This window comes from Lathamus discolor, chromosome 5 (assembly GCF_037157495.1).
Source record: "Lathamus discolor isolate bLatDis1 chromosome 5, bLatDis1.hap1, whole genome shotgun sequence".
NCBI classification, from domain to species: domain Eukaryota; kingdom Metazoa; phylum Chordata; class Aves; order Psittaciformes; family Psittacidae; genus Lathamus; species Lathamus discolor.
Window position 1 is genome coordinate 21,299,745 of NC_088888.1, and position 18,267 is coordinate 21,318,011.

The 18,267-nt window shown below is 42.3% G+C and overlaps 1 long non-coding RNA gene across 1 annotated transcript in view; it reads right to left on the reverse strand.

Annotated features, from left to right (window-relative positions):
* Positions 1-1,296: 1,296 nt before the first annotated feature.
* Positions 1,297-18,267, reverse strand: part of LOC136014895 (uncharacterized) — a 38,938-nt gene continuing 21,967 nt past the window's right edge. The window contains exon 4 of the long non-coding RNA XR_010612916.1: positions 1,297-1,911. This is a non-coding gene — a long non-coding RNA (uncharacterized LOC136014895). The remainder of the gene's footprint in view (positions 1,912-18,267) is intronic.

Below are 18,267 nucleotides of genomic sequence, written 5' to 3' on the forward strand. Positions count from 1 at the left end.
CACTCATATGTGAGGTTACGAAGTTTTTTCCTACTATTCCCTGTGGATTGTCTCAAAAAGAGAGACATTAATTGTTGTATTCTCATTTTACTTTCTCCTTTGTAACCACATCTCCTCAGATACCTTTTACAAACCCTTTCTCAGTTTTCCTTTATAACTTCCCTGAAGTCCTCTGGGATTTTGTGGCTTTTCTCCACAACGTAATATTTTCATTTCTGGTCCCAGAGAATAACCGATTGGGTAACTATAATTTCTTACCCGCCAGTGTTCCGTAAGACACCCCGAGCAGTATGTGCCCCACCAGTATCCTAAGTGGCTATAAAAGTGGAATCTGCGTCAAAAGCACTGCCACAATGTCCATGTGAAATGCCACCCGTCACATACAGTTACACTCTCACAAGGCACATAGAGAATTCCCTCGCTCTTGTATTTCGTAAAGCTATCCACTGCGGGAGGGGTAGCCAGACCTTCCCCCACTTTCTAAGCTGTTTAATGACAATACACAGACAAGACACAGGACAGAAAAACATAAACGCTTCATCCGTCTCCGGCCGCTCCCCTCGCGGAGACACGGAACCGAGGATTAGGACTCCACACTCGCTTCATAGCTTCGCTACGTCTCAGTCACACAGAAACACATGGGATCCCACACACTCACGCTATGGTTCCGCTTACCCTTCTCCTGCTTCTTATTGTATCAGGTCCGTCCTGGTTCCCAGAATTTGAGATGCAGCGGAGACCTGGTGGGTTCGCCTATCCTTCACCTGCTTCCCTGAGCAGGTCCGTCCTGGCTCCCAAAACTTGGGATGCAGCGAAAACCCGGGCTCGCCCGATCCGCCTTCAGGGTCGCTCGCAGCCGCCCTATTGGTTGACGAGCCCCCTGCTCGCAAGCCCTACCTGCCAAGGGGAACTCCGCTGTGCGCCAGACGTCTCTGCACGCCTTACCAGCAGCCCCGGGCCACGCGTACGCCTTACAGGCCCCCTAAAGTACCTAAATTCCAAGCATACCGTTTCTCCGCAGCCCGCACAGGTTGTTGTCTGTCCCCGTAGTGAGCAGACGAGAAGTGGAGCTCCTCCGGGCAAGCGGCCTGGGGCGCCTAGGATGTCCGCCCCTGAGCCGATCATGCAGCTGAACAGAGGTCTCCTGCTTGGCTCGCCAAATTGATACGCGGATTGACTCCACAACTCGTTAAAGTTGTAAAGTAGGTATGCTTTTTATTCAGCGCTGAGGTGCATCCACTCCTCCGAAGTATGCACACCCAGGGTCGTTTTTACTTCTGCATTTATTCTCTTAAGGTATACATATGCATTAGATTACTGATGCGCCTATACATATTTAGTATCTATCCCCGCTTTGTATTATAATGAGATAGAAGGTCCTTTGCGCCTGCGCAGTGCCCCCTCTGTTCATGGGCAGGGGTCTCAAGATGAAGTAAATGTGTGTTCCCCTTTTTAAACTTTTCACCTTTTAATCTTCACGCATAGCCTTAGGGGTTGGTCGGTGTCCTAACCATAAACCACCTGCTTCTCCCCCTTATCAATAGGCTCAGGTGTCTGCTTTTCCTTATCAGTAGTTGTTTATCAATAGAACCAGGCCTCTGCTTCTCTCCTTATCAGTAGTTTGTGCCTTTTGTCCTGCTTAGTAGGCATGATAGGTATTTACAACAGACAATACTTTAGTTTAAGCAAGCAAATTCCTCTAACCCCCTTGTACATTGGTTAACCCTCTGCATCACCAGGACATGCCTTCCTCATCTTTATGATGCTGTTTGTCTTTCTCAAATCTTCCTTCGTAGTAAAATCACCTGCTCAGCTCCATCTGACTGCATTACAACCAATCGTCTGGCAGAGCTGAGGATGTTTCTTTCATGGCCTGAAGAATGCCTTTAGCCCTCGCACTTTGTGGTGTCTCTGGAACAAAAAGAAAAGGAGGGCAGGGACATGCATTTATCTACATGGCTTACTTGTGTCTATGGCTATAGGGAGGTATGGTTTAAGAAGGCACGCAGGATCCAGAGCTGAATGCTACCCTTTTCCCTGCTCATATGTAAATAGAAATGGATAAATGTATTAAAATGTTCTATACAAACAGACTATGATAATAAAATATTTGAATCCTTTCCTGAAAATAATGCTGGTCTCTAATTAGCTTGCAAATATAAGTTAGGAAACTAAAAGAACTATTTTATCTCATACAGCTTGTGAAGTGGTGATTATCACTTCATTTAAACTCAAGTGAGATTTGAGATGAAATGATACTCTTTCATGATGCAGTGAAAACGCAACACAGTACCAAGTCTTGCTCAACTCTGGAAGTAGACTGGCAGCCTGTGTTGGTCACCCAAGCTAGCTACTCCTGCTTGCTAGCATGGAAGTGTTTCCAGGTCTGAGATGGCTTGTGTCAGGTCAGTTGGAAGGGTCTGTACTCAACACTTATATCAGTGATGAGGAGGCCTTTGTCCATCCTGTCCCCTCTTCTCCCAAGGGTGAACTGCTCAAAAAATGGGAAGAAAAGGGGGACATGTAAAAAGGAGTTTGTGGGGATTCTCATTTTGTCCAGTGTTGCAATAGAAGTACTAAAGCATCCAGTTCTTAATAATCTCAGGGACTTTTATTTGTGTGTTTCAGGAAGCTTTGCATATGTAGGGGAAACAACCTGCTCATTGTAAACTTGCAAATTAAGGAAAGACACAGGGAAGGATACTGTTTCTATTGTGACTCTGAAGCTAACAAACTAACCTGGGCAGTAACAAAGTACAGTGTCAGTGTTAGTTTCCCAAAACAAAAATAATCCCTACTGCTCAGGGATTTCACAACAATACTTGTGTGTATTTATTCTGTCTATACCTTGACTATGTTTTTTTGGATGCACCTTGAAGTTGAGGTCAACAGCCAGCTTCCTCTGGGAGGTTTGGTTAACACGCCACAACAAACACAAGAGAACCACTTGGATTTCAGCTGTGGCCTTTTGTTAATGTACTTTAAAGCAAATACAAAGCTTTCAAAGCCTTAAGTTAAGCCCTCTGGGACTTCTTTCTCAACAGTGCAATATATTAGCATGAAAACCTCTGGGATCAGTGTTGCTCTGGGATGTGTGCACTGGAGAATTATTAAAAGGGGGGGAGGGGGGAGAGGAGGGATAGCTTTAAGCTACCTTTCCTTCCTCCTTTTCCTTTCCAGAGCCCAAGTAGCTATAGAAACCAGAGCTGTCTGGTTATGTTAAATCTTGGCAAGCAGAAGTCTGACTCATGGTTTGTAAAAAGGTAGCTGGTGAACAGGGATGGATTGCAACAGTGGGCAAAAAGCTCACCATTATTCATGTAGGAATAGCCTTATGGTCCTCAGTGAATGTATTTCTTCGTACCTTTAGTGGTCTTTCTGTGCGAGAAAAATAACTGAAAATCAAAGTAGTTTAGAAAGTGATTTCCTAGTGGTCATCTAGTCATCTATCTAGTGTTTTTCTTTATTACAAATATTTATTTGCAAGTTTATTTGTACTAGAAGTTTTGAGTTGAACAGCATTTTTATTTATTTATTTTTCTTTTAAATGCAGATCACAATGTACCTGTTACCCATTTATTGGAAGTCTCCAGTATGATAACTACTTGGTAACTGTTCCTCATCAAAGTAAATCCTGTTTCTGGACAATCTCAGATGTCTTTGTCATAAACATTTTCAAATCCAAATTTTCTGGCTTGGGATCCACAAGATATCTGTAAATTCTTTGTAATTATTTTCCTGGGTCTGACTGTGACATAAGTAAGCTTACTGACCTGAATGCTTGCCAGCATCCTCTACTTCTGAGGATTTCTTCCATCTCAGTTGGTATTGATTGTGGAATTTTTCCAAATTAATTTTAATTGAAAATCTGGGTTGTTAAAAAAAAATTATTCACTGCCAGTTAATTACCAGTAAATGGAGAAGCATGTGCTTCCTGCCATAATTAATTAGTCTGCTGGCTATTTGCTCACTCCACATAAGGCTGTATTTTAATTATACGCCATGAAGCATTATCATCTATCTGCCAAGGTATATATGCAGTTCCACAGATTTCATCTGCTGGGTCAGCTGTCAGAAAGAAAGATGGTGAACACTCATTAGATCATCTCATCTCATCCTCCTGCTTGGCATTATTTTTTCTCACCTTTAAATGTTCTGTCCAGCCTGTGCTTAACTGATTAAGGAAGGGAAAGAGAGCCTTTCACTGCTTCTGAAGGGAAAAATGTATCTTAATATGTGGACCATGATCTTGCAGATTCACAACTTACGGGCAGTTAAAACACTGAAAACACTGCAATAATCCTAGCACAAAGAAAATAAAATACCCCATATAAATCTGGGAGAGGCAGGGCTTTCCAAATAAGAGTTGAATTGTGATAGTATATATTTCAGCTGTCATGTTTGATACATTTTTATTCTTTTTAAGATAAATGTAAGACATCAGGAAAGATCTTAATTTTTGGTTTATACCTGAGAAGAGTGACAAATGTATCAATAGGGAACATCCTAGAGACTCTGCTACTGCTTTTACTTTTGTTTGACTGGTGTCCTTTTTACTTGCACAGCTTGTTTTCTACTGTGCAAAAAGACTAGTAATTGAGGAAGACCAGACCCTTGAGCCACAAGAGCTTAGCTGGTCAGATGTGAGGTATCACTGGACAAAGGAGCTTCCTGAAGCTGCCTTTGGAGGCTTGAGACTTGCAGCTTTCAATCTCACTTCAAAGTATACTGTGTGTTTCTATTTCTTTTTTTACCTCTCTTGATGTGCGGTCAATTTACACTGTGTACCTCTACAAGTCAGTATCTAAAGTATTAAATTTAGGCAGCTTGAATCAGGCTATTTGCCTGTAAAAAAATTATATGCATTAAAGACTTTAGAGTAACATCAAGTAGTAATTTGTGAAGATAATTTCAATAACTGTACTAGTGCCTTTTATTAAAAGTCTGTCTGTCAACGCCTTGCATTTCCATGGGGAGACTGGAAGCTGCAGACAGCAGGACCTGACCCTGTGGGTGAGTGGGTGTGGCATTTCATGACATGGACTCGATGCAGAGACTCAAATCCTCGTTTATTATCACAAAGCCTTTTTTATCCCTATGTCCGGTATTTTCCCAACCCGCAATTGGCCCCTGTGAAACTCTCCAGGTAAATAGTCCAGTCACAGTGTTGAGACAACCCTCACAACCTCTGGCCTTGAACTGAGATTCCCGCCACAACTACTTCCTGGCCTATCCTCCCAAGACTTGCTTGTTTACCTTCCCTGTCCTTCAATGTTCCAACTCATCACCCCAGGGCTTGTCAAGCACCAAGGCCTCAGAGTTTGTTCCCAAGCTCTTTTTCATGCAAATCTTACTGCCTTCATTCCCCGAAAGTGGATACTAGAGGTGGGTGAGCAGGCAGCCTGATGGGACAGGCGAGGAACATCAGTGATGGCAGTAGAGAGTTGAAGCTTGGGAGATGTTAGAGGAAATGCCCAATTCTGCTGTTGTGAGGTAGCTTCACCCTGATAGGTAAGGTTTGGAGGAAGAAGAATGCACAGGCTGTTTTAAATTGGGTGTAACTAGTGTACTCAATTAGTTGCATTTCATTCTGCTGTTGCGGCACATCTGTAGCAGGTTGCCATGAAAGACGGCAGATCTGTTGTGTGCCCAGGCATGACAGCAGGTCCTGGATGTATGGTGCTGGTGAACTTCTAAAGAAATCCACTTTCCTAAACTTAGAGATTTATAGGTTTCACATGTGAAGGACAGATGCTGTTTCTTTGAGGGGTGAGTGTGGGAGGTCATAAAGATCAACAGCCTGTAGCAGTGCTTTACACGTGCAGAATAACCCAACTAAGCAATTTGTCTAAGCCACAAAAAGTCTTTTTAGCTTCCTTTAGAGTAATTTAGCAGTGTAATATACCTGAGACCATCAAAAGGAGCTTAATTGTTGATACTCAACATGTAACTTATGTTCAGAAGTAATTACCAGACATAAGTTGTGTTTGCTGAAATGGGATACAAAACAAGTTAAGAGCATTAATTCTTATTTCCAGTAGAAATGGCCTTCTCTTGAGAGCAGTCTGTAACTCCAGATGCCATGATTTCCATTGACATACATACTGCTAGGACTGTATTTTTAATTATCTATATAGGTATTTCATCAGATCACTGTAGTGACTATCTCTACTCTTATAAGTGATCTTGTAAAATGTTTGACAGGAGATTTAAATTATGTCAAATATAGTTCCAAAGAGGGTACTTTGTCAAGAAGTGTGAATTTTGGCTGGAGATGTAGAGAAACAGGTTTCTGAAAAGGCAGTGTTTGTTGTTGGTTTGTGTCATGGTTTAAACTGATCCACACAGCTCATTCATACCACTTATGCCACCAGTCATTGAAGAATCATGATTTAATAATGTAAGGAATTCTCATCCAGTTTAGTAAAACGGTTTCCTGAATGTGGGAGTTAGCTTTGATACTTTCCTCTGTTTCCCAGTTGTAGAATTAGAATAGTAGAGCTTCTTTTTCTGTGTCTCTGCTCTGTGAACTTAAGGGTGCATGTCTTTGCTGCAGAGGGTCACCAAGCTAGCCATAGTTGTAGTTAGCTATTATTCACTACACTGCAAAGTTAGGGTTGTGATTTTAAAGAAGGTTAAGAGCAGTCATGAGTCTTAAGGTCTGGGTGACTGACTATAATAAAGCCAAGATTAAATGCAATTCAAGAGCTCCAAAGTTAAAAAAAGCAGACTTGAAAGTAATTAAGTTTTGTTTCTTGGTAGAGGTTGGGAGGTTGGGTTATGCTAGCTTTCTCCCTCCTCTCGTTTCACTTTTCAGTTAATCCTTACTGCTGGGTTCTGACTGCAGGGATCAGTAATCAAAGTCTAAGCTGACATGACTGTTAACCAGATAAACAAACCATATAGTGTTTTGGGAGTAAGAGAGGAATTGCCTGTGTAAAGACAAGATTCTATGGCTGACCTATTTTTGTTAAAGCTAATACATATTGTCCCACCTCGCAAACTGGGAGGGAGTGGGGTTTGTGTGTCAAAATATCTTGCATTTCTTCAAATGGGGAACAAACAAGAGGAATTAGAGATGTGTGCATATCTACAGGGGTATGATATAATAAGCATCACAGAAACATGGTGGGATGGCTGCTATGACTGGAGTGTTGGAATGGAAGGTTACAGGCTCTTTAGAAAGGACAGGCCTGGCAGGCGGGGAGGGGGAGTTGCCCTTTATGTTAGGGATAGGCTGGAGAGTATGGAACTCTGTCTGGGGGCAGGTGAGCAGTTTACAGAGAGATTGTGGGTCAGGGTTAAAGGGAAAACAGCCCTGGGAGACATTACTGTGGGAATCTGTTACGGGCCGCCTGATCAAGGAGAACCTGTGGATGAAGCACTCTACAGACAGATAGGAACAGCCTCACGCTCGCAGGCCCTTGTTCTCATGGGGGATTTCAACCACCCTGACACCTGTTGGAACAATGGCACTGCACGGCACAAGCAATCCAGGAGGTTCCTTGATTGTATGGAAGACAACTTCCTTCTGCAAGTAATAGAGGAGCCGACAAGGAGAGGTGCCATGCTTGACCTTGTGCTCACCAACAGGGAAGGGCTTGTTGAGAATGTGGTGCTCCAGGGCAGCCTTGGATGCAGCGATCACGAGATGGTGGAATTTGAGATCCCCAGGACAGTGAGAAGAGCGTGTAGCAAGCTCACTGCCCTGGACTTCAAAAGAGCAGACTTTGGCCTCTTCAGGAGCCTGCTTAGTAAGGTTCCATGGGATATAGCCCTGGAGGGTAGGGGGGCCCAAGACTGTTGGTGGATATTCAAGGATCACCTGCTACAAGCTCAGGAGTGCTGCATCCCAACTAGTAGGAAGTGCAGCAGGAGGGCCAGGAGACCTCCTTGGATGGATAGGGAGCTGTTGAGGAAAGTTTGAAGGAAAAAAGAATCTTATAAAAGGTGGAAGCAAGGACAGGCAGCCTGGGAAGGATACAGGGATGTTGTCCGGGAAGCTAGGGACCAGGTTAGGAAGGCTAAGGCCCAGTTAGAATTAAACCTAGCCAGGGATGTTAAGGATAACAAGAAGGGATTCTACAGGTACGTAGCAAACAAAAAACAGACTAGGGACAAAATAGGCCCTCTGAGGAAGCTTTCGGGAGAACTGGCTACACAGGATTTGGAGAAGGCTGAGGTTCTGAATGACTTTTTTGCCTCAGTCTTCACTGGCAAAGGCTCTAACTGCATCACCCAGGTCTTAGAAGGTAGACGCAGGGACTGTGAGAATGAAGACCTTGGGCCCACTGTAGGAGAGGATCGGGTTCGAGACTATCTTAAAAATCTGAACGTGCACAAGTCCATGGGACCTGATGGAATCCATCCGTGGGTCCTGAAGGAGCTGGCGAATGAAGTTGCTAAGGCACTGGCCATCCTATTTGAAAAATCATGGCAGTCAGGTGAAGTTCCTGATGACTGGAAAAAGGGAAATATAACCCCCATTTTCAAGAAGGGGAAAATGGAAGACCCGGGGAATTACAGACCAGTCAGTCTCACCTCTGTGCCTGGTAAAATCTTGGAGCACATTTTCCTGGAAGGCATGCTAAGGCACATGAAAAACAGCAAGGTGCTTGGTGACAGCCAGCATGGCTTCACTAAGGGGCAATCCTGCCTGACCAATCTGGAGGCCTTCTATGATGGGGCTGCAGAACTGATGGACAAGGGTAAAGCAGTTGATGTCATCTACCTGGACTTGTGCAAAGCGTTTGACACTGTCCCACACCACATCCTTGTCTCTAAATTGGAGAGATATCAATTTGATGGATGGACCACTTGGTGGATAAAGAACTGGCTGGACGGCCGCACACAAAGAGTTGTGGTCAATGGCTCGATGTCCGGTTAGAGACCAGTAATGAGTGGTGTCCCTCAAGGATCGGTGTTGGGACCGGTCTTGTTTAACATCTTTGTCGCTGACATGGACAGTGGGATTGAGTGCACCCTCAGCAAGTTTGCCGATGACACCAAGCTGTGTGGTCCGGTTGATATGCTGGAGGGAAGGGATGCCATCCAGAAGGACCTTGACACGTTTGTAAGGTGGGCTGATGCCAACCTTATGAAGTTCAACCATGACAAGTGCAAGGTCCTACACCTGGGTCAGAACAATCCCAGGCACAGCTACAGACTGGGCAAAGAAGAGATTCAGAGCGGCCCTGCAGAGAAGGACTTGGGGGTGCTGGTCGATGAGAAAATGAACACGAGCTGGCAGTGTGCACTCGCAGCCCAGAAAGCCAACCGTATCCTGGGCTACATCAAAAGGAGTGTGACCAGCAGGTCGAAGGAGGTGATCCTGCCCCTCTACTCTGCTCTTGTGAGACCACACCTGGAGTATTGTGTGCAGTTCTGGTGTCCTCAACATGAAAAGGACATGGAACTGCTGGAACAAGTTCAGAGGAGGGCCACGAGGATGATCAGGGGACTGGAGCACCTCTCGTATGAAGACAGGCTGAGTTGGGGCTGTTCATCCTGGAGAAGAGAAGGCTGCGTGGGGACCTCATAGCAGCCTTCCAGTACCTGAAGGGGGCCTTTAGGGTTGCTGGGGAGGGACTCTTCATTACAGACTGTAGTGACAGGACAAGGGGTAACAGGTTAAAACTTAAACAGGGGAAGTTTAGTTTGGATATAAGGAGGAAATTCTTTCCTGTTAGGGTGGTGAGGCACTGGAATCGGTTGCCCAAGGGGGTTGTGAGTGCTCCATCCCTGGCAGTGTTCAAGGCCAGGTTGGGTGAAGCCTTGTGTGGGATGGTTTAGTGTGAGGTGTCCCTGCCCATGGCAGGGGGGTTGGAACTAGATGATCTTGAGGTCCTTTCCAACCCTAACTATTCTATGATTCTATGAAATGCCACTGGTCTATAGAGCTACCCACCATAGTATCAGTCTGTCCTGCCTGTACTTTCAGAAGCTGGTAGAGCATTTCCGGAAAAGAGGTAAAATAAGGTTTAAGTTTATCTTGTGTTCTTTTCACCTAGAATGAGCAGCTGTGCATGAAACTTTATAATAAAAATGAACGTTTGGGAAGATTCTTCTTTTTGTTGCTATGGAGTTAGTTTGCTTCCTACCAGTTGAGTAGGAACTGTTGCTGTGGCTTCTTGCATGCTAGATGCTCTTGCTCTTGGCGCATTAATTCCAAATAAAAGCTGAAGTTGGTGCAGTGAACAAAAGCAGCCCTTATGGGTTGCCTATTGTCAGACATCTCGGTGTCAGTTTTTTCTTTGACATGCTCTTATCAATGTTGTATTTAACCTCTTGAATGTCTGTAATGAGGATCTCTTGGTCATTTAACTGGAGAATATAATTAGCTATTCTCTTAATTCTGACTGATAAGAGCCTTTACCTGATGTTTGAACTGATCTCTACCTTTTTTGATTTCTCTATATTCTCTATCCTGCTATCTTCTAACACCATGAATTTATTTCCTTCTTTAATTTACTACATTTTGTTAACATACTGGGCTCTAGTATTAGTCCTTTATTCCACATTGGTTTATTTTTAACTCTTGATTTGCTCGTGTGACTTATGCTCTTGTTCTTATATTGCTTTATCATTACCTTCAGTTTCTCTTTCCTGTCTCCATCTCTTTTCTAAATTGCAAAGGAATATAGAACTATTTGATTCTGAAGACTCAGTGGCATGATGGCTGTTTATATTGGCATTTTCACCTTCCTGCTTTTTTGGGTGATGATCTTTTATGTGTCTGAGACTAATCTATGATTATGCAGCCATTAGTCCAAATTTGCTGTCAGCTGTGTCAAGAAAATAAAAGATGAGGAAATAAAACCACTTCATACCTCTGGGGTTGCCTTTACTTCTATTCAGAAGACTTTTTTAAAAGAGAAGAAATAAAAAAGATCTCAAGGGTAGATAAGAAAGGAAGTTTTAAATCAGAGACGGAAATACGGTCTTCAAGTACAGACTTGTGATGTCATGTTCTGCTAAAGGTCCCAGCAGTGGCTAGTAATTTTCTTGAAGAAAGTTGGTTGGGTGATAATTAAGTTAGACTAAAGCACTTAAAGATTGATCTGTTTTGTTCTTAATATTTCTGAAGTACTTAAGGGAATTGTATCTAATACCTTTAGTATTTCAGTGATAATTCAAAGGAGAGAGGCAAAAGCCTTGGAATCAGTCAAGCTTACTTAACACCACTGTGAGCTATGAATCCAGTGAATTATTTCAGTGTAATTGCAATATAATGTGTCTGTTTAAACAATGTGATTATCATTTAAGTTTTGACAGTAGTTCTGAATTGGTAGTCAAGTATCCTTATGACGATAAGGCTGAAATCAGAGGTCTCTGACTCTATAGGTCCATATGAGTGAGTGGATTTCTGTCCATAAAAAGTGTTCTGCCAGTTAGAATTGAAATAAAAGGTAGCTTGCATAGAGCAGATACGAAAGTCATTACTTTGGGAGTCACACCAGTGGGAAGTAAACAGAGGTCCTTTGACATCAGAAGAATTGCTCTGGATTTTTGCTAATATATCATTATACTTCATAGTAAAGAATCTGATGTGTAAGTACCCTCTCGGATCCGAAGCAGAGTCCTGGGTAGTGATCGTGGTGCTCTTTTGGCATGAATTAGGTATCTCATATTGGAGGACCAGCAATCTAGTGTACAGTCGGCTTCAGCATGCTGACCCAGCTGATTTTAAGCAGACAAGTAATTTTGATAGATATATTAATTAAGGAGGCCATACTTTCCTGAATCTCCCAGGTTTTCTGTTACTGCTTCCCTAGTTCAGCTAATGGAAGATCTCAACTTCTCCCGTGCAAGGTTAGGCAGGTTAAGTTAGTCCTCATTTGCCTCAGGAGCAAATCCATGTGAATCCAACAGGATTGTGTATCTGTTTGCGCAGTAATAAATTTAGTGTACTTGGGAAAGCTTTCAGTCACTGAGTTCAGCTGGTTGGGAATGACTTCAGCCATGTTAACATGTACTTTTCAGCAGTGTACAGCGGGACATTGGGAGTGATCCCTCATGCTGTATGTGCTGAGCAAAACTTGGGCTCTGTATATGAAAGAAGTAGTTGGCATGGGCCAGTAGCATGTCAGAGGTTATTGCCACAGATTACTAATGAATGATACAACTATATTATCTTCCCTGGAAAGGTCAGTCAGATTGTGGAGTTTTTTACTATACATGAACATTTACATGTTTTAAACTGAGGCTATCATTCAGGGAAAAAGTTCTATTTAGTACAGCATTTAAACAAATGCTTACCCATATTCACATGCTAAACTCCTACTAAATCCATGTACTTTGAATACAACTTGGTTATTGATAATTATCTGACTAACACAATGTTGATTTAGTAAGGATTCTCTCAATAACATAGGAAATTATTGAAGCAGGACTTCTTGGCACAGTTTTTCTCAGGCTTTTGACCACTTTGAATTGCTTTTAAACAAGTTGTCATTAATGTCACCTCTTCTTTCACCCTTCGTTATGCCTCTTTTCTTTTCTTTCATCTTGTTCAGTGCTTAAGCTTTGAAACAGGCTGCCAGGACTAATTAAAAACATATTAGCAAGTAATTTACCTGCCATCCAGAGTTTTCATGCCCTCTTGGAAGAGGCTCACTGGCCAAGAATAACTGCTACCATTGCAAGGATGCAACACTAATCAGATGTTGCCATACGAAGGGGAAAACAGCTGCTGTAAATAAAACAGCATTAAAGATGACTGTTGTTAGGTCAATTATTCTAATCCCCAGGCACTTTTTGCACATTGTTTTGCAGAACTCTTCTATTTTTGTAGATTTTAGAGATGGAAATTACTTTAAGTCACCCAAGCTATCTCTAAGGGCCAGATCAAGATTATTCGCCAAAAAATTTTAAATCCTGTCAACTATCGTCTGGAGAGATTCAGGCTCCTAAAAAGAGCTGAAGCATAACCATATGTTTCAAGAATAATTATAGGAATTGCTATGGACAGTTTCATTCACATGTTTATCTACTTATGTTGTTGGTGCCTTTGGGTGGAAAGCCTCTCATAATGGTTAAATAAATAAAGCTGTCCTGTTTGTGATATGAATGATCAAGGAGTGGGAATGTATGAGTCAGCTGATGACCAATTCAGCAGTTTCTTACAGGAAGGTTGGTTGCTGCTGGAAACTGTCACGATGTTAGTGGGTTCATTTCAGTGAAGTTTCCTGAACAAATGAATACTTTACTGGAAGTGTCTCCGCAAAGACATGAAAGGTGAAAAATCAAAGGGAAGTGGGGATAGAGGAGCAGAGGGAGGACAAGAAACAGCACAACTATGTGTAGAGCTTGTTTCAAATTATGCATTTTCTCAAAGATCAGACCTATTTTTGCCTGTTGGTTTGATCCACACCCATATTTAAAATTAATTTTGAAGCCGTTTTGAAATAAATATGAAGGTCTTAGTTACTTGAAATGACCTTGAAATAAAGACACAATGCTTCTAATTTTACCTTAACCAAACAGGTATTTGTAGACACAGACAAACACACATGTATCAGACTGGAGCAAGGATACAGACTTCCTCACTTGAACTATTCAGGGGACTGTAGTTTTCAAAATGTCAATACTTACATGAATTGTATCATTAGAATATATTCTGTTCTAATAGCAGTTACTTCTTAAATGTTGCCAATATCAATATTCATGTGCAATTGAACTTAGAGAAGAATGGCATGTTCTCTTGGCCTGATAAAATTCTTTAGGATGAAAGATGAAAGTGGCAGTGTAACATACAGTCTTACTAGTGAAGGAAAATAGCCTTCCTGGAGTATGAAGGTTTCATACTCTATCACCTCAGTGTATGAGAGCTTGGATTCATAGCCCTGTTACAGCTGCATTTTGCCTCCTTTCATCCAGATACAATTAGAAATGTAACTGTGTTGTCACTTGTTGGTGTCACTATTACAGTTCTATAAGAACACCCATCATGCTGCTACTGTACGTATATGTGTGTCTGTACATCGTAAGACTACAATGCAGTTCATGACATTTGAACTCCACCTACTGATGTTAATGTGCTTTTAATACTGTGCAACTCAGCTTCCTATTCAGGTTCACTCTTGATAGTTTAATGATACAGTAGCAGCTATGTTGAAAAAAACAAACCTAAATAAAGTCCTTGGATGTGTGAGCGGCTAGTGTTCACATTTTAAAAAATAATCTCCCAAGGCAATAGCTGGCTCAAGAGCATGGTAACACCACATGGTAGCTTATTGCACAGGGTCAGTGGCTCAAGTCCACCCCAGGTCATTGTCTAAAGAAAATGGAGTGTGTCTTCTCTGCCAGCTAACTCATAAAACATGCATTCACCTTGCCATAGCTGCTAATTGTCTCCCTTGATTGTCAAACTTAGTAGAGAGGCTGAGAGGTGAGGGAGACCATGAAAAATTAATTACTCTCCCTTTTTAGTAACAATCCCATTAAAGCATGTTTGCTAGGAATTGTGTTTATGAAGGAAAGTGAAAGCCTGCACCAGTGTTGCCTTTATGTCAACAGCCAATACTGTTGTCTTGATTTGTCAGGCTAAACTAGCCTATGTGCAAACTGCCTATACCAGTATTATGTTAAATAAGTACAAATAATTATTTTTCTGTGGAAGAGAACCAGTTAATGGGCGTAATTGAATGGTGGTGAATTAAGATCAGGAATAAATGGTGAAAGTCTGTCTATATGGCTGAGCAGTGGGGCAGATCTTGGAGTCGTGCAGTCAGTCCAGTGTGGGTGAGGAGACCACACAGAAAAATATTCAGGTTAGCAGTGTGAGGTCTCAGCGTTGTGCCTTGCAATTTGTGAAAGCAATGTTCTCACAATTAGTCTGATTCTGGACCAGACCATCAAATGTTTCATCCTATCACACAAACCTAAGTGTGAACAGTTTGTGGCAGGCCTGGGTAGGAAAACTTTGGTTGTGATAAGACTGAAACAAAATGGCCATATTGGTCAAATGAAAAGTTGATCTACTAAATGCCATGTTTTTAGCTGTAGCTAAGCAGCTGTACTTGTACAAAGTGGTTATGAATGAACAAGAGCAGGGTTAACATGTTTGCCCCTGTTACTTTCCAAACTTGTGATTACTTTTTGGACATGACTGTCATTTCAGTGTGTGTTTCCTAATTCCTGATAATTTTTTTTTTTTCTTTTTTTTAACAGTTCCTCTCCATTTGGCACACATAAGCCTAGCATCCATTTTAGCTTCCTTTGTCCAGGAATTGCACAGATCACCTGTAGTGAGCCATGTCTTTGCTTTGACATGGCTCCTAGGATCCTTGTTTGATGCCTGCTACTTCTTGTGATGGAAGCAACAAGGAGCATTCAATCTTAATTCACCTTCTTTGTATCACTCTTGATTTACATATTATATTCCTCTCAGACCATCTTTTCTTCCAGGCTGACAGTCCTTAGAGAGAGGGTTTGATAGCTTTAAGCAGAATTAAGATCCTGTTTGATTTCTTTTTGTCATGTGCTCTTCCTCTTTGCTGCATCCTGACCTGTGTTCATCTCTCTGCAGCCATATTCTGTGAGACGGTTTAAAGCATATGCATCAAATACAAAGCCTTGACTTTTACATCACCACTGAGGGTTAACACTATTGCATATCTACTAAACAGCCTTTACTGAATGCTTTCCTCCCAGGGTAGATGGGTTATCCTATTAATATGCCAGACAGCTAGGATTTTTTCCTAACAGGACCTCTGCACTCATTTCCATAATCAAACGGATACACGCACTGGTTTGGAAGACAGTGCCTTCAGATCCTGATGTGACTGCTAAGCTAAGCAGAAGTGAGCTGCCATGGATATTCCCAAGATTTCAGTCACAAGCAGATTTTTGTGTCTTGATACTGGAAAAACAGTGAGAAGAATGAAAATGTTTTGGGGCACTGGAGACAGTCAGAGCCCTGCCTACTTCAGTATGAAATGGCCCATGTGCAGCCATCTCTTTGGCAGGACCTTTGTAGACAGAAACAGCTTTTCTTCTGAATGATGAAGAAAACTAGGGGAAGGGGAATTAAGATTCTTCATAACTGCTGTGACTTTTGCCATTGCTTTGAGTAACTTGGGACTGACTACTTTTTGTTCTCTCTGTACCTTATTTTCTGTGCTTAGTGGATGCATATTTATAAATTTTATATAGAGTTTTTAGATCAGTTTAGTGATGGGCCAGAAGAAAACCAGAGGTGCCATATTGCTAAGAAAAATGAGAAAATTGATTTGTTAGGTTTAGAGCACCTACATGTACGTTGTCCTAGCCTTGGTATTTCATGGCTTTTACAGGTTTTATTTGACTTAAATGGAAAGAAAGAACAGATAATGTGGGGACTATAAAAGCTTCTGTATATTGCAAAGAAAAATTGCTAGTTATTCCCTCTTCAGACATCAGGACTTAATGGACTAGGCTGAGTTGCAGAGGGATAAGGGTGATTCAAGTCAGAATACCTTGCATCCTGACAGTTTGTGAAGTTAGCTATATGAGAAAAAATAGGAGAAGAAAACGGGGAACTGAGGCCCATCAAAATTGTGCTTAATCAAAGCAGGAATTGAGTTGCAGGAATCAATCTCCTAATGTAAAACATCTGTTAACCTATTTTGAATTGACATTTTGAAGAGTGACTTTCTGAATAAAACTATTACAATGATGCTTTGGGAAACTGGAGATCTGGGATGTAGTCAGGATTCAGGCTTTTAGAACCATAGAATCATAGAATAGGTAGGGTTGGAAAGGATCTTAAGATCATGAAGTTCCAAATCCCCTGCCATGGGCAGGGTCACCTCACACTAAACCGTGTCACCCAAGGCCACCCAAGTCCAGCCTGGCCTTGTCCACCGCCAGGGATGGAGCAAAATACCCAGAACGTGGAATGTAGTCTTTAGCATGTCCCAATCCTGTCCTCCATCTTAGTTAAGGAAAAGGTTTTCATAGGTTCTATATCCCACCAGCCTGAAAACACCCTACTCAGAAGTATCTTGGCTTTGTTTTTGTTAGGCGGGAAGGAAAACTGGGGAGGGAGGGGGAAGGAATTGCTTGCAGTTTGTCCCAGAAGAAGGATCCGATGCTGCTTCACTTTCCATCTTTCAAGAGCTGAGTCAAAATAGCCAGCCTTTAAACTTAACTATGAAATGGCACATCTATTCTTGCTGAAGAAAGCAGCCCTGGCACTACTATTTGAATTCAAAATAATGCTTTAACTTATTTGGCTCTCAGCCACTCAAAAGTACCATCTATTCAGCAGTCTGTTTCCATTACAGGCAGAAAAGGTGATTTCCTCCACAGACCCTTAGGTATAAATTGAGGAGCTTAAAACTCTTTGAATATCAATCAGGCTTGGAGACACATCTCTGCTTCTTGCCAAGCGTCATCAGCAAGGTGATTGGAAACACCTCAATATGATGTTTTTCTTTAGTTCAAGTTGAGTAGAGGGAGAAGCTGCCCCCATTCCTCCCTTTCCTACCTAAAAGTGAACAGCACAGTAAGACAAAATGAGGCTGCTACATTCCCTGCCAACTGCCAGTAGACCTAGGAGCAGACTTAAGCAATTAGTTTCTTCTGACTCATCTCCTCAGTTCTCTGTATCTAGCATCTGGTGTCTTTGAACTCACATGTTACTGCTGCCACAAGGCCAGTCTGGGATCGTGTGCTGGAGGAACTGGACATGCTGAAGAGGAGTCCTGGTGTGTTTGCTCCCAGAGAAGTAACTCAGTGTCTCATGTCAGTCAGAGAAAAGTTTTAACTTTTCCCTCTTTCTTGGAAGTACCAGTGCTACCTGGCATATTTTCTTTTGCATATGTTCAAATGGCTGGGCAGGTGTTGAGTCCCACTGGAGTGTGAGTTCCTGCTGGACAAGAGCAAAACCTTTATCTTTACTCTTTTCTGGTAACAGCAAACACAGGCCCTTGTTGTGTCAGAACTGTCAGAGGGAGGTTTAGCCGTTATCTACCTGTCCTGGGTTCAACTACAGCAGTCATTTTTCTCCTTCTTAGTAGCTGGTGCAGTGCTGTGTTTTTGACTTTCAGACTGGAAACAACTGGTAACACCGATGTTTCTAGTTGTTGCCAAGTCATGTTTACTCTGACCAAGGACTTTGTGAGTCTCATGGTCTGCCAGGGAGGATGGGAAGCCACAAGGAAGCAGAGACAGGACACCTGACCCAAACTAGCCAAAGAGGTATTCCATACCACAGCACATCATGGCCAGTATATAAACTGGGGGCAGTTACCTGGAAGGGCTATATCACTGCTCTGGTCGGGC